The following is a 15,654-nucleotide window of genomic DNA, read 5'->3' on the forward strand; positions in this document are numbered from 1 at the left end:
CTGGGACTCTGTTTTTCTCCTTTTCAAACAGATCTAAAATGGCTAATCGCTAAATTTAAATAATAGTATTTAAATAGATTGTTAAATACTGTCTCTGTGAAAGCATCTTGTTATACCTAAGCAAAAGGGTCATGTTCACCTAGATTGATAGCACTACACAGACAACACACTTGTCTTGAAGCATAGAGGACTGGTGGTAAACAAGGGCTATTTTTTGCATGGAGGTACGAGAATAAACAGAATGCAACTTTGTCAGGTTATGGGAAAGTGAAATTGCTGTACAGAGGCTGCGGATAAGTTACCCTATAAACTTTTATTACTTATCTGTTCAACTGGGAAACTATAAAAACACATCTTAAAAATTTGATCCCCATGTTCTGGAAAAGGGGTTTGAGAATGTTTTATTTTTATTATTTCTAGGCTGCATATGTGATCAGAAAAGCTCCCAGTTTAACTGAAGTTGAGGAACTGGATGGCAAAAGATGTGCCAGATCATTCAGCCCTTCTTCCTGTTAGTAAAGCACATTAATAATGTTTTGTCCTGTCTAATTTTAAATGTTCCAAGCAATGGAGCTTTCATCACTTCTTGTAAGGGTTTGCCTGTCAGGGAAATTTCCCAGATATCCAGCCTAAGTTTCTCTTTCTTAATTTCACCCTATTACTTGTAGTTACTTACCCCCTTCTGTTATGCTAAATTAATATTATTTCTTGGTGTTTGTTTAGTACAGTAGATTTGAACCCCAATTCAGCAGAACACTTAAGCTCATGCTAAGAACATGTGAACTATCACACCTTTTCTCCTAGTGTAGACATACCCTTAGTGTGTGTGATCATGAATCCCACTTGGCATTGGACATAGCAATGATAATAACCACCTTCTCCTCTAGCTCAAGAGGCATAGGCCTATGCTTTAGATGATAAAGGTCTCAGGGTTCACTCCTTGCTGACATCTGTGGTATTTGCATCTACATGTCCATGGTTTATGAGTATATTCTATGTATATTTTGTAATCGTTCCTATGTCCACTTTTAATTGTTATATGTAGCCTAGTTACTCACGCATCTTAATTCTTAATCTTAATTGCATTCTGTCCCAGGAAGAAGTCTAACTATATGCTAGATGCAATCCACTTTTTACCAACGTAAAATATTGCTGTTAAAACAGGTGTATTTTGGAGACGGATTTTAGCAGCAATCTGAGCAGACATATCCTTGAGCCTTTCTAAACCTCTGCTCCTGCCTTCATCTGATGTGTTTCTACCTTTGGATTTGAGCAACCACCACTTCCTGGAAGGAAACACTGAATGAGATGAAAAATGGAGGGAAAGGAAAGGGAAAACCAGTGTTCTTAATCCCCAGTCCATGGGGATTCTGAGTGTTCATTCAGATTTTCTTCTCTTTTTGGAATCTTCATTCCAGTGTATTAATGTCATGTGGCATATTTTTGAGGTGGTCCAGAGGTGAAAACCTGATCGTTTATTTGCTATGGGCAAGATTCTGCCACCCTTACTTGGTGAGAATTATTCCATGCTGACCCTCAGAGATTACTCCAGTCCCTCTAACTCAACCTCTTAGTGGGCCTGTTGACTGGAAGACTCCTGTGGCAGCAGATCATTTGCTCCTGCCACAAATCCACCTGTCCCTGCACACAACTCTGCAAGTGGACTATACAGGGTACGCTTGTCCCTTGCAGAGCCTCCCCACAGCCTAATCCCTTCCCTCCTTGCACAGTAGACCGTTGCTCTGAACCTTTAAAAGGAGCGGTGTGCTCTTACCTTAGTCCCCATTTGTGCACATTATAAAACCATGACACAATTCAGCATTGTCAGTGGTCTCTGCTCAAGGAAGGTTCAGAATAGAATAGCAGGAATTAGGACTGAGGTATGTTGGCAAAAAGGGTATGGGAAAGCTCTTAGGAGTGACAGTCTGATCCATATTCCTGTGGTCGCGCCAGGACTCTCCCTCGGTGGCCTCACTTTCAGGAACACATAATTCACTCACATGCTTTGTTTAGTAAAAGAAGTGGGGAGAGGGAATAGCAAAGGCCTGAATAATTTTCCAGTGCAAAGGAGAAAAATAGTATCCCACTGCACCGTATTTAGGATGGGTCTGATGAGCCAAATGTTTGCAAGGGGATCAGAGTATGCCAGCAGGAGTCACTCTAAGCCTCCTAATGGAAATTTAGGAAGTTAACAGAAGTCTTCAAAATAATCAAAGATTGAGGTGAATCATTTAATTGCAGGTGATAACGAACATTTAAACAACACCAGTATTAGTAAGTTCTGCAGCATTCTTGATCATTTATTAGTTTTACTTCTTGCATGATCTGGTTGCCTTTTCATTTTACTTTATTATTTTATTTTATAACTCATTTTTAAAAAATGTAATAAGTAAAGCTATTTCCTGGGACAAAGACTACATCTATCCTGCAGACTGAAAGAACAAAGGTCTGGAGCAGTTTATATCAAGTTGCCTCAAATTTCTTAATCTCATTACCCTGCAGCAATATCTGTTGGGAGTAGTGAGTGGACCCAGGTATTTCCCTACTATTACTTGCAATTCCTAATTGTTGGCATCATCAGTGGGACCCATCTTTAGTATAAGATCAGTGCTAACTCTTAATACTCTGAGAATGATTCATCTAGAATAATAAAAAGATTCCAATATGTGTTGGTGATGGTGTATTAGAATTGTATGAGCACACACAAGTCCAAGACCTAATTGTACAGACAAAGCCTTTCATTTTTTTATTTTACCTTGTGATACAAGCTTCACTGGTTACCTGATTAGACCTCAATGAACAGTCAGAAAAGCCACAAAATAAAAAAGTCTGGCCTGTTTGCATTCGTAAATATAATTAACACCCAAGTGATCAAGTGTAATGGTTCAGAGAGTTTTAAATTATAAAAGAGAATAAATAAAACAGGGGTGTGCTTCATAATATAAACTTTTTACTTTAACCCCCTCCCATGCAAAATTGATTTCATTACCTTGTATAAAGCAAATGCAATATAGCTCAGAAGAGCAAGTAATGGCAATTTCGAGCATGTGCCTGAAAACATAAATTCACTCACCCATAGATAATTTTAATTAAGAATTATTTACACTATAAATAAAGCCTGGATGCCTGACCTAAAGACATCTTATATACCCATACTTAAAATGTTTTGCTGGACAACAGCAAACAGCAAAATATCACGAAGGTATTATGAGCGCTACTTCAGCTTATCAGAAACACCCCCGTTCCCCAGATCTGTAAACTGATGTGGGGAGCGACGCTCAAATACCACGGATCGGAAAAACCACGACTCACCCCCCCACCGCCCCCTTCCTCGAAGGAACCCGAAAAGAACTTTAGACTGATGGGTGCCAGGGACTGCGGCTGCCCCGGGAAATCAGCAGCTCGCCGAAGATTTGGCGTAAAGCAATGAGCCACCACCCTCCCGAAGAAAGCCGAGGCAAGTCGATGGCCCAGGTTTGGACTCCGCAACATGCTGCCGGGCGTTGTGGGTGCGTGCCCCAGCGCAGCGCGTTTCCCGACCGGGCCCCGGTTGCAGATTGCCCAGAGCAGAAAGCCCTCTCGCCACAGCCTCGCCGTGAGACGGTGACAAGCCCCCCCGGCCGCTGAGAAAAGCAGCTCCCAGCCCTGCCACCAAAGCTACAGGGTCTGCGCTGCGCCCCACGCTGAAGCCATCGGGCTGTGGACGCCAGCCGATGAACAGCCTGCAAGTGCGATACAGGGTAACCTTGATGAGGCGGCGAGGGCGGCAGCCCTGCCCTGCCCCGTGGTGCGTTTTAAAGGGACGAGTTGAAAACAGTTCAGGAAGTGACAAGCCTATTTCCTCTCGGTGAGCAGATCGGTACGAAGCACTCCAGATCCAGCAGGGGAGTCTTGCGGGCTCCTTCTGGAGACGGATGCTGCAAACCGTACCCAGGAGACCCACCGCCGGGTGCTGGAGGATGGGGACTTAATACAAAGAGACAGAGTAAGAGATCCCGCTTAAGATGGGTCGCTTTCTTAATGACCCGCTGGGCATTCGCCTGGTCTCCTCTCCCCTTTTCCCCATCCCCCTGCCAGTGGTCTGGCCCTGAGCAGATATTGTTGCAATGTGTAAAATAGTAGAGCTGGGACACTTTTATTCTCTTCTCGGAGAGAGAGAGAGAGAGAGAGGCTGGCCTGATGGCTTGAGGTGGAGGCTATTTCTTTTTTGTTTCTCTTTGTGCTTGCCTGGCTCGCCTGTATCTGAAGGGATGGGACAGGGAAGTGCCCGGGTGAGCCCCAACGAAGCAAGCCAGGGAGCAGGGTCCCACTGAAAGTCTGGTCCAGAGCGAGCGAGCCAGGGGATGATTGATCCTGCGGTATTCGTTTTATCCGGTTTATAACTTCATCTTTCTCGGCTGTCATTACAGAGCCGTTGTTAGGGAAGAGCGAAGAGGAGGGGGATGCGGTAGGGAGGGGGGCGGCAGCTTTCCGAAAAGTTTCGGCGTTATTACAGGACGGCGCTTTTGTTGCTTGAACTTTGCAGTTAGCCCAGAGATCTGGATACTGAGTCGCGCAGTTTTGTTTTGGTGTATTACTTTTGGACCGTGCGGAACCATGCAGTGGCTGCTGCTTGCCACTGGGAATTGCAGCTGGAAGTGGGCTAGGACCCCTCCGTGGTTGGAGCTGTTGCTCTTCTGTTTGTGCTGGTTGAAAATTGCATGCTTTGCATTTGCACATGGCGATAGGATCCGTCCTTGAAAGCTTCTTGTAAAGTCACATTTTTGTAATACGTCATTGATTTGTCAGTCCCAGGGGAGTTTATTCCCCAAGCTTGGTGGCTTTTCTCTGAGGGCTAAAAGAAAGAAGTAAATCTGATCATAACCAGGCTTGCAAAGCTGACATGCGTTCTGTTGTCCCTGAGTGCTTTATAGTCCACTCCATAATAACATTTGTCCACAGTGCTCTATATGTGTATGTAGGGCCCACTGTATACTGTAGCAGCGATATTTCCTGCAGCTACTTTAACTGGATATTGTGTCTCCTCAGGTGTCTCACTGCTGGGCTGAAATACAGCTCCTGGATTCTTTATGCCTCAGTGTATATTTTAGACATACTGTACTTTGATGGTGAACAAAGAACAGCTCTTGGCTGCCTATGATAAATGGCCTTCGGCCTCCTATAGGCCATTTATCTAGCATTATATATACAGTATGTTCTTTGACTATAGGGTACCCACTAGTAAACTGTACATTTTAACTTTAGGTGTATGTCTGTCAGTGCTTTTGTACAAGCCGGTGTATACTTTCCTATATCCAAAGCAAATGAGCGCTGTGGTTGGCTGTTGTCAAATATGGTGTTAGGATTTATTGCTCCCTTATCTTTTTGGGGGTTGTCTTAAGGACAGTACAAATGTTTGCTGTATGCTAACAGAGATATTCAAATGGCTTTTTTTCATTAAAACATGATAGCATACTTCCATGTGACTTCCTTGCCTATGTACTAATAGCTGTATTCACTGGTAATAGCAGACTGATTTCTTGCTGAGCCTACTTACAACAGGCAAATAGATGGCGGCCGCATTAACTGGCCCATATGGTATATGATCTTGTTAGCCGAGAAAATCATGTATGTGAGAACTCATGACTAATGCTGACCAAAGTAACAGCTAGTCTTGTGAAATTATTATATTTGTTGTCAATTTTGTCATAGGCTCTGATTTCATCTTAATTCGAGTACACTCTGTGACAAACCTGGTGCAGCTAAGATATTTGAGACTGGGTTATTACGTGTTAATACTCTGCACTTTTTCCACCATAAAATAAGTTGGGGATGGAAACAAACTGTGTGTCTCCATATTTGTATTACTACCCCTTTTTTGGATCATGGGTATATTATATCTTTGCTGAAATGATGGAAGGTTGTGCTTTCATTTGTACTCCCAGTGGTACAGTGCATAAGGACTGCCCTGAGTTCAGCAGACTTTAGTGGTGAGTTGGCTGTAGAGAAGCTGTATCAAGCTATAAAACCAAGCAAAATATAATGGTGAAGCTGGCATGTGCTGACAGAATGGCATCAATTAGGTGCTTTGATGTACATTTGTTGCAGGAAAAACAGACAAATTCATATAGCCTAGCCAATGATGGTTGGGGATGGAGTTGCCCTTCAAGAGTTTGGGCTGTAGTGAACAACCATTTCTCTTGTGTTAGAATTAGTATGCTCTGCCTGTGTAATTTTTTTCCTGAATGTATCAATTTATTCCACTGCCTTTCCAGACTGGGAGTAACGGTTAGCACAGCTGAAACTTGAAAGTTCAAACCACCAGCTACAAAACTCTGATCCACCTAGCTGTACCAGGACTTAAATGCATAGCAGGACGGACATTTGACTGAATGTATTGCATTGACACACTTGCCAGCGCCATCTTTAACTATTTAAAACTCTTCCCTTCAATGAGTCCCTCATTTCTTCACATTATTTCTTCCTGTTGGTTTATAGTAAAATTGTAGAATTTTCCTTCCTGAATACCAGGGGTGAGGGGCGTATCTAAGTATCATTAGGTGAATCATTCCAACAGAGGGTAGTGAAGAGCAATCTGACTACCTTTATAGAGATGTCCAATGGAGTTGAATACATTTGGGTTTTACATATATTTAATTGGGTTCTGTAGAATTTACTCTACAAATCTATGAAGTAGTTTAGCCATCCAAAGCGTACTATAGCAAGGATACATTTCTCCATTAAATTATATGGGATTGTTCAAAATACCTACAGAGAGGTTATCATTTTCTTTGTATTGTTTAAGACTTTTCTCCCCAGGAGTCTTAAAAGATTTAATTTCCTTGACACCAAATAATATATATAGCGTTTGTAACTGAGTGCAAGCTCATGCACAATGAGTAGTTCAAAGGATTCATTTTCCATGCAGCCAGCATATATATCTATAGCTGTCTTCAGCTGGATTTGTAGTTTGGAAATGTACCCATCTGCTTAAAAATCCCTCTAATGTGACATAAAAAAAGGTATATAACATGCTGATAAAGTGAGCTTCAGCTGGAGATTCAAACCAGATGTGGATGTTTTCTTTTTAAATGCTCAAACAACAGTAAGAGTATATTTTGACAAATTAAAAGCTACTTGCAAATTGCAAAGGTAACATTATCTTGGAATAACCATCTTTGTAAAAATACTGAACACTTTGAGTGGCTTTACATTTCGTCTTCTATCCTATTTAGTTCCATCACCTTTTAGCCAGATTCTTCATCTCTCTCTTGAAGGAGCCATTTTCTAAACAGCAGTGATGCACATGGCATCTGCATGGCCTGGTCTGCTCAGCTTTGTCCCTCTCCTGGCAGCACAGCTATGATTTCTGAACAATACACAGAATATTAGAGTACAGAATGCGTCACTGTAACAGTTCTCAGCTAACAAAGTGCCCAATCCTGTAAGATAATAAGTGCCTTCAACCTGTGACTGATCTAGGACTAAATATTTACTAAGTCTGGTTGAAAAACCAGAAAATTTAAGACAGAATTTCTGTAGAAATTTTTTGGGTGGCTCAAAAAACCAAATTCTTGGTGAAAAATGTTGTCAAAATTTTCAAAATCTGAATGCTTTGATCAGTTCTATTATTTACGTATGTGGGGCCTCAGCCCACTGTAATTTTGGGGAGGACTATTCCACATATGGAGAGAAAGATGGAAACATTTCTTTGTCATAAAAAAATAAAAATAAAGGCACAGTGTGTGAAGTGTGTGTGTGTGTGTGTGGGAGAGAGAGAGAGTTTGCAAGGGGTTTCAGACCCAGCCCCTTGGCCCCCCAGATTGAGCCAGGTGGATGAAGGGCACACTTTAAACACTGTCTTACCAAAGATGCTGCTTCTAGATTCCGATAGATTCTCCCCCCAAACCCCATTTTTTCAGGCCACTTTAAGCAGCACTGTTAAGGCTGTTTGAAGCTGCTCAGAGGTTTGGAATGTTAGAAGTAGCCCTGATGTAGCTGCATTAATAGGCAGAATGCAGGTGGGGGCAGTCAAAGGTGCATGATAAGTGCCATTTATTACATGCTTCAAACAGCTGCCATTTTTAAAAAACTGTCTGCCATACAAGTGTTTCTTTCTTTCTTTCACCGTCAGAGGTAGAATTTCCCTCCCCAAATTAAACTGGCTTTAGAATGGCTACTGAAGACACACATTGTACTACATACATTCACAGAACGAGATGACCCACAGCAGGAATTGCTTGCACTCCTTTACATTTCAAAAGTGGGAAGGCAATTTTTGTTTCTGAATCTGCAGATTCAATTTTTTTGTTTCCAGGTCAGATCTAAAACAGGAAGGTTTATATTTCCTGGTTCTGGTTTGGATACAGGCCCGGTTTCAGAGGACAACTTACATGAGACTTCTGTCTTATAAGGCGGATATCTTGTGAGGAAAAACTCAGTTATGCAGCACTATCTAATCTGAACCTAGACCTGAATCATAGTCCTGACTGAACTCTGAACCTGGTCCCTAGTATAAATGAATCAATATATGATCCACTGCCTTCTAGAGCTCAGAATCAGTATATATAGACTGAGCAGGCAGTGTACAAAGCAGATCCAGAATTGATTTAGGCTAGGGTTCTCATATATACATCTATATTATACAGTCCACTAAAATTATGTATGTAATTATTTATGTAACTTTAGTGTATTTTTTCAATATAACAAGTTGTGATTCAATTTCAACAACTTTCATGGCACAGTAAGGCATACAACTTTTGCCAGAATCAATCTATAATAGATTTGTGAGAACATGTTTAAAGAAGCTTTTCCAATGAATGAATAGAGGTGTAACTGTGTTTTATACACTGTGTCCATTTTATATTACTGTTCAAGTTCTGATTTTGTGACAGGCTGCTACATGTTTTGAGGCTGTTTCTTCCATTCTTTCCTTTCTCCCAAAATTCTACAGGGTCTCTCCCTCACTCTGTAATGGAAACTCCTTAGCTATTTCTGAGAGTGGATGAAGGAGATATATTTTCTGTGCTATTCCTACAAAATCCCAGTAAAAGAAAGAAAAACAAAACAAACTAACAAAATCAATTTGAATGGTCTGATTCTGATTCACTTACACACCCTTTCATACTGATGTGAAATTAACTTAATTTGAGTTCTTCGTGATTGACATCAGGCTACATCAGGGCAGAATTTGGACCAAATAGGTAAAGCAGTGAGAACTGTCAAAGTTGTTCACTGGTATTTAAAGGGTTTAGCCCACAGAGCGAGCCTAGGGGTTTGGGATCCTCTTGGCATGTTGTAAGAGGGAGGAAATTATCATTCTTGTAAAATACCTGTACCCAGAAGAACTCCGTATCTTAGGGTGAAAAAACACTGAGGACAAAGTCTTGTTTCTTCTGGTGCCATGGAGAAGCAGGACAGCCAAGGTAGCATGAAAGAGCTAGGAGATGTTTGTACAGTGGAAAAGGAAGAGTGAGGGGCGTCTGTTTTTAGGAACAGAGACCTGTTTGGTTTCTTTTTGCCCCTGTTTCCCTGACAAGGAAGGGAGGGCGAAGGATGTGTGGCAGAAGCGATTAGGGAAAATAAAAATATTTGAAGGGCCTTGGAGGACTTTGCATTTCAAAGGTTCCACTTTGTAGAATTTTGTATCATATCACCATGGTTAAAAATTGTGACTGTGACAGCCATTTTCCCCTCTCTTCTGCTGGGGGCAATGGCTGGGCAAGCTTGGCAATCTGTACCAGGAACCTGTGTTTTGCATTGCAGAGGTCCTTGCAAGGCCATATAAGAAATATCATACTAACAGCCTCTCTTGTGTGTCTGATCCCAGGAGAACTAAATATAAACTAATCAGCATAAGAGAAGAGAATTTTCCACCCTACTACTCTTGTGAGATTGTGAGTGTATCAGCCACTAACAAGACCTGAACCCGAATGGCTGCAAATAGATAGCAGAGCTCTAAATTAGCATGTAGGAAAATTCAGATTTGCACAATAGCCCCCTGAATATTATGAATGCAGTTTTATCAGAGTGCAGATTCCAGGCCTATAAAATTAGTGCTATTCAGAATGCAGACCTACTAGCATGTTTGTTAGACTAGATGCTACAGTGATGTGTGCATTAGAAATGCCTAGGAGAGACAGCTATGACATTTCAGAGAGAAATCTAATTCATCTACCTACCTGCTTTTATGGCCCTCTCACCATATGCTCTGGACCCCTCTGTAATGATAGAATTCTTTATACATCATGTGGACCATGGACCTGATTTTGACCAGGCTCACACTGGTGTGAATATCTCCACGGAAGTCACTGGAGCTGATTCCCCTCTCACACCAGTTTTGCAAAAGTTTTCCTGTCTTCCATTGAGCTACTCCTGATTTTTACGGGAGTAAGGAAGAGCAGAATCAGGCCCGAGAGCTTCCGTTTTGTACTCTTATTTTGCATAATCAGTAATGTGCATGATATACACATGATGAGGGAATTTATTGTTTCATAACAAGGTTATGCTACAAATTCACAGCCCAGCCAACTCTGACCTAGCTATTTGCTTAGGCCAGTAATGCAGAACATGGCTTCGGTACAGTGAACCAGCTAACAGATCATGAGGCTGTTTTGATTTTTTTCATACTTTTATGGGTTGTCCACCTTTAGAAAGACAAAATTTCCAAGCAAGAGTTTAATTTAGAAGTTCAGCCCTGTTGGTGTGAACCTCTGGGACTTCAGTATTACAGAGTTTGCATGCATGCATCTCCAAGTCATCAGCATGTTAAATTTGTTTTGAACATTAAGAGCCTGACCCAGCAATTAATTCACACTCAGGACTTCTGTTGGTTTGAATACGTTGTTTCATGGGTTCTAAACTTTGTCTAATAAGATTTGCTGCAGAAAAAGCCTTCTATCCAAGGGAACTCTCGGGAAGAAATTGTTTGACATTAATAAATGCAGAAGTATAGAAACCACCACAAATTCCAGTCATTCTTTAGTATAGGGACAAATTCATCCCAGTGTAATTCTGTAGTAATAATTGTATTTAAAATGAAGGTTAAAAATTAGAATAATGAATGCAAAATCCGCTGTGCTCATTTTGTGCATTGTACCAAAAAGGGCCCAAGCAAACCTTGGTCATGGTTTTTGCTTTCAGAAAATTAAATATAACAGTAGCATCGGTGTTGCTGTACTGCAGCCCATTTGAGTCATCCCTTGGGTTACGTAATTCCCTATTTTCATTGAAGTTGGCCATAAAGTTTGCTTTTCACAGCCAAAGGTTTAGCACTTTTTAAATTATACTGTGCTGTAGGTACTGGAATGAAGTGAACAAAAAGAGTTTGTCGTTTGTGCCATAGCTTTACAAATATGAGGCTTTGTTAGAAATGGAATTTGGCAGATGTTGATAGCAGTTTAAAAATTTACCAATTTTCTTGGTTGCCAGTTCAAAACCAGCTTAATTGGAAATGACCAGAAGTCTTTATGATGGTTATTTTATGGCAGATGAGAAATGAGGTTTGGTGATTGAAGTCACAAAAACGAGCACAACTGGTATAAATCAGCAACTTTGTTGACAGTCTCAGTGAAGGAGCTGAGAAATTGGCTGGGTGTGAAGGTAGAGCTATCCTTTTACCCCTAAATATAATATCCTTCCAGGTCAGACTTAAAGCACATTATTGGAGTACTGTGGGGAAGCAAACCTTGCGATTGCTTGTGATGTAAGATAGGAGGACTTCAGTCTCCACAGGGGTCAGTCAGGTACCTTTCCCTTGCACTAAATTTGCATCAAAGCACCAAAATGCTAAGGAGAAGTACAAGAGAATAGCACAAGCATGTAGGGACAAAATGTAGAAAGGCTAAAGCACAAAATGAGTTACACCTACCAAGGGACATTCAATGCAATAAGAAGAGGTTTTTAAATACATAAGGAGCAAAAGAAAGATGAAGGAAAGTGTATGTCCTCTACTTAGTGGGGTAGGCGTGCTAATAATGGAGGATATCAAGAAAGCCTAGGCATTTAATGACTATTTTGCCTCAGTCTTCTTGATCTGTGGCCTTCCAGGCATCTGTCCGCTCTCCAGTATAAATGAAAAGCAGACTGCTCTCATTTGTGCTGGCTGTCAGAAGCCCCACAGCTGAGGAACAGCCAGGTGAACTGGAAACCCAGCCATGCCTCTTTAGTCAGTAGCCGAAATGTATGTGTGTGTGTGTATGGTACAGGAGATGCTATGCCAACTCTAAACCACCTGAGGATTCCCTTGTGCCAGTGGAGTGGTATAAAGCAACTCCAACAGGCCAACCAATCACAACACTATTGCTTTGAAGTGGCCTTTTGATGTGTTTGCAGTATTTCTGTGTTGGAATTCAGTTGCCATAACTAGGGCACCTCCATCATGAAAGGCTTCTTAGTTCCAGCTCTGGTTCTAAAGATCCTAAAGATCAGAAAGTCACTTTAAGAGATCTTTTGTTTTGTGTCTGTAATGCACATCTCCAGTAGCCTAGTTATGTGGCCATGTTTTGCCTTTGTTCTGCATGTGGATCAAGGCCTATGGTCCTATTTATTTAGACTGTCCCTAACTTACACATTATGGGAAACACTCACAGAGTCTCTTTGGTCATCACCAGGGCAACCTTCTACATTATATTTAGGATTTCTAGTTTTAGGTTTAGAGTTGTGGAGAAGAAATGATGAAACTAGTCCAACTCATCTTTCAGAGTTCAGTTTTTTAGTTTTTAAATCAGCACTGGTGCTAGCTATTTTGAAATGTCAAATTGTGTTGCGGCCTGCTGTTCTTCTGCATTGATTCTCCTCATGATGATGTTATTATGAAAACTGGTTTTAAATTTGGTAAAAATTTGAGGTATTTATCTCATTTATTTCACATGGCACATATTGTATACTCCACTCACATGCCAACAGATTGTTTCTGATTGCTTCTGTAAAAGTTTCTTGAGTGGCAATATGTCTGATATAATCAGGAGTTCTATAATATGGTTTGGTAGGAGCAGAGAGATTTCTCCCTGTAGACAGCGGTAGTGTTTTATAGAAAAAAGAAAAGGAGTACTTGTGGCACCTTAGAGACTAACAAATTTATTTGAGCATAGGCTTTCGTGAGCTACAGCTCGCTTCATTGGATGCATTCCGATGTGTTTTATAGGATAGCTTTTAATAGGGAGGCATGGTGATCTAATGGTTAGAGCATGGCACTTGGGGTCAAGAGACCTGGGTTCTAGTCCTAGCTTTATCACTGACTAACTGTGTGACCATGGGCAAGTCATTTTTCCTCTCTGTGCCTTAGTTGCTTCAGCTATGAAACAGGAATAATAATACTTACCAAAGTGCTATGCATGGATGTAAAGTGCAAATGCAAAGTGCTATGGATGTAAAGCTTTAGGTACAAAATGTGCTCTTTATTATATATTTCTTTGGGATGGTGTCTAACAGTTGAGCAAGGCTGGGTGCTCTAGCCATTTCTTGTGTCACAATGATATGCTAAAAGCGACAATACTTTTGAATGGTCTAGGTTTTATATTTGTGTGATAACCTTAGTAGCACTGAAGCCTATTATCAAACCTTCTGTGTTGATAATAGTCATACATGTCATGAAGTCACTTTAAGTGTATGCTACTAAAACCAATTATGGGGTTTTTTTTTGCCACAGCCATTAAAAAACAATATCATATAACATTTTTGAAGGGGCAAATTTTAATACAATTAAATATATGTCAAAACATACCATCAAGTGCAAGAACTGAAAATCCATTACAATTAGGAAGACACAGAAAGCTTTAAAAGAAAAATCTACATTAGTCTTTTGTAGCACCTCCATTAACCTAGAAAAGATAATCCATTTATTGAAATATCAGTTGTGTTATAATTGAAATATAATGCAGTAGAGAGTGTTTTGCACAATGAAAGGATCATGTTTAAAGAAGATTTAAAATTACTGATAGATTAATTTGGAAAAACTTATTCACCCACAGTTTCTGTTGCTCATTGTGTATGCTGTTGGTCAAAATTACTTTTCCCATAGAGGTTTTGGATAAATTGTTATTATTGGATACAGGTCAGGAGGGGGCAGAGACTGGGTAAAATTGCAAACATTTTTCATACTTGCTATCTAGAAGGCTAAACATTGGCTAAATAATTCAGACTATAGATGCGATCCTGTTTCCACAGAAGTGAAAGGCAGTTTTGTCATTGATTTCAGTGGCTGCTGGCGCAGGCCCTAGATCTCTATACAAATTAGCTACTCTGGTTATAAACCCATGAAACTAAATGAATGTACATTACTTACATGTAGTAGATCTGCTCTTTGTCTATATATATATATATATATATATATATATGTATTGAAGTGAGCAATTTAATAATGCTGAATTCTTTGGAAACAAATTTATCCTAAGACTTCCTATCCCATTCCATGAATATAATACATACTCTTACATGTTTTGACAAATTAAGTATTTTTAACTTCATTTTTAAAATTCAAACTCTTTTATATGATTGGTTGGATTGCTAGTACCCTTGTTATATGCAAACTATTGTTTTAGCTGTGTGCACGCCTCTTGTGTAGTGTGACAATGGTGTAATTCACAGACACAATAAGATTACAGATTTTAAAATAATAATGTTAGAACTGAAATGAAAGTCCAAATTACAGACAGAGGGTCTGATTTTTCAAAGCTTGCTCATGGTTAGTAGCACTTACACAAGTAGTCCCATTGACTTCACTGGAACACACTGCTTCTCAGCATGTAAATTCAAACTAATTAGGGAGTATTAAGTTGAGCTTTATTCCTTTTTAAGGATATCTCAGTTATAAGGCATGGTGTAAAGCACTGCAAAGGGAAGTGAGTCTGTCACATTGACAGAATAGTTCTCAGTTATTGAAGAAACCCTGGAAGTTCTGTCACCAGCAGCCAGTCTCCACACTAACTTCAGAATGTCTGCTTGTGCTCAGCAAGGGCAAATCCTGATGTCCTTACTCAGTTCTTCCCAGCTGGAGTTTGTCCAAATTGTGACTGAGTAGAACTTTAAGATTGGGCCCACACACTAACTTCTAAAAGCAAAAAACATTAACTGTCTATTCTTTGATATTTATAAGAATCCTATCACCTTAGTTCTTAAGAACTGTACCATTTTCCATTCTATCTATGGAGAGCAGGCACTGACTTTGGCATAAACTCAATGTCTTCTTCGCTTTTAATACTATGTGCTGTTAGTTTTTCCATGCATACTCCTCATATTGACCGTCTAACCTACAAAAATGTGACCACTAGAAAACTCTCTCTTGTATTAATTGGCAGCAGATACATGCTAAAAGCTAATTAATAAGGAAGAACTCAAGAGAAGAGTGAAATCATCTTACACCTGTTGCACAGTATGAATTGGGCACCCTGTGGGAGATGGGTAGTCCAAATGTTTGCAGAAAACAAGAGGACTGTGGGTAGATGGATTTCTGCTCTGTTTAAAACTGGAGTAGGAGAGATAGAGCACGGTTTGATGTAAGAACAGAATTAGCTCTAGTGTTTTAAATTATTGGGTTTGTCATCATTGAGCCAATCATCAGTTTTACCCACACAACAGCTTTTAATTTACATAATTGATGAATGGAAACTTTATTAATCCTTTACACCTGATGTAACTTTTGACACCTAATGTGATAGAAAAGTCATATTTTGGTCA

The 15,654-nt window shown here is 40.2% G+C and overlaps 2 protein-coding genes across 6 annotated transcripts in view; both read left to right on the top strand.

Moving 5' to 3' along the window:
* EEF1AKMT2 (EEF1A lysine methyltransferase 2) overlaps positions 1-15,654 on the top strand; it is a 47,941-nt gene that overhangs the window by 25,332 nt on the left and 6,955 nt on the right. For all 3 annotated transcript variants that reach the window (XR_006292576.1, XR_006292578.1, XR_006292577.1), the window contains exons 6-7: positions 421-511; positions 1,097-3,985. The gene's annotated coding sequence lies outside the window, so the exon portion shown is untranslated. The remainder of the gene's footprint in view (positions 1-420; positions 512-1,096; positions 3,986-15,654) is intronic.
* FAM53B (family with sequence similarity 53 member B) overlaps positions 3,856-15,654 on the top strand; it is a 130,885-nt gene continuing 119,086 nt past the window's right edge. The window contains exon 1 of one of the 3 annotated variants that reach the window (XM_037903871.2): positions 3,856-3,985. The gene's annotated coding sequence lies outside the window, so the exon portion shown is untranslated. Of the gene's footprint in view, positions 3,986-4,040; positions 4,190-15,654 lie in introns of those variants that run through there. The other 2 variants (XM_043552492.1, XM_043552491.1) reach the window with 2 other exon arrangements.

This window comes from Chelonia mydas, chromosome 7 (assembly GCF_015237465.2).
Source record: "Chelonia mydas isolate rCheMyd1 chromosome 7, rCheMyd1.pri.v2, whole genome shotgun sequence".
In the NCBI taxonomy this organism is placed as follows: Eukaryota; Metazoa; Chordata; order Testudines; family Cheloniidae; genus Chelonia; species Chelonia mydas.